The sequence below is a fragment of the Oryzias melastigma genome, linkage group LG15 (genome assembly GCF_002922805.2).
Source record: "Oryzias melastigma strain HK-1 linkage group LG15, ASM292280v2, whole genome shotgun sequence".
NCBI lineage: Eukaryota > Metazoa > Chordata > Actinopteri > Beloniformes > Adrianichthyidae > Oryzias > Oryzias melastigma.
The window spans coordinates 39,894-40,921 of NC_050526.1; positions in this window are offsets into that span (position 1 = coordinate 39,894).

Genomic DNA, 1,028 nt, shown 5'->3' on the forward strand with positions numbered 1-1,028 from the left:
TGTTTGGATATTTTTTTTTATTTTTACAACTCAAATTCTCGAAAAAACAAATTATTCTGCTAAAAAAAAAGAGTTAATTCAAACATGGACGTCTGCTGCAGGTCTCAGTATAACAGGCCCAAGGGCAACGAATTAAAGAGAAGACTGAACTTCAAGACCTTCCAGAAACTAATTAAGCTGTTTCATATTGATTAACATCCGGCACATCATTACCTGGAAAATGGAAGAATACGAGAAAACCCTTCATCAGATGTATCGGAGAAGAAAAGATCCTGCACCATGGTAACCAGGCCTCTTTTCCAACTCTGTGCCTTTGAAAATAAATGCTTACAATGCACTGCTGGGATTAGCTTTCATTTTTCAATGTAAAACATTTATTTCTGTCTGGATTCTGGTTTTAATTACTGCATACTTTTATACTTTTACTCTTCATGCGTCAAATGTAATCATATAAGTCTATGTAACTTACAGAATTATGTTCTACCCAAAGATATGCTAATACTTTCCAATATACACACATATATGGAGCTTTAGTACTTTTTCAAACTCCCATAGTGCTTTGCAGTCACATTGAGGCCACGTGGAGTAATGTGGGGTTCAGTGATCTTCAGTAGATGTGAATCTGTGATCTTCAGATCAGAGTATAACCACTCCTCCTCTGCACCATACCTGTCACATTAGAGCTCACATGAACTGATAAGCACTAGAGAACATTAATATCCCAGATTTATTGAATTTAAAGTGTTTTTACATAATCTTTATGGAATATGTGAGTTAAGGTGGCAGCAAAAAAATACGCTGTTCTGCAAGAAAGCCTGATGGGACGGATATGGTCTTAAATATACCAGGAGCATCACAACAACTCAACAGAAGGACTGTCCAGCAAAACTTGTCACTGGAGACGCCACGCTTCAGCTTCAGTCTACTTAAATTATCCATTTATAACGAAATCGCTCCATAAAATAATATCCATTTATACCATGGTCTGGGTGAATACTCGATTCTGATTGGCTGCTGGGTGTGCATTA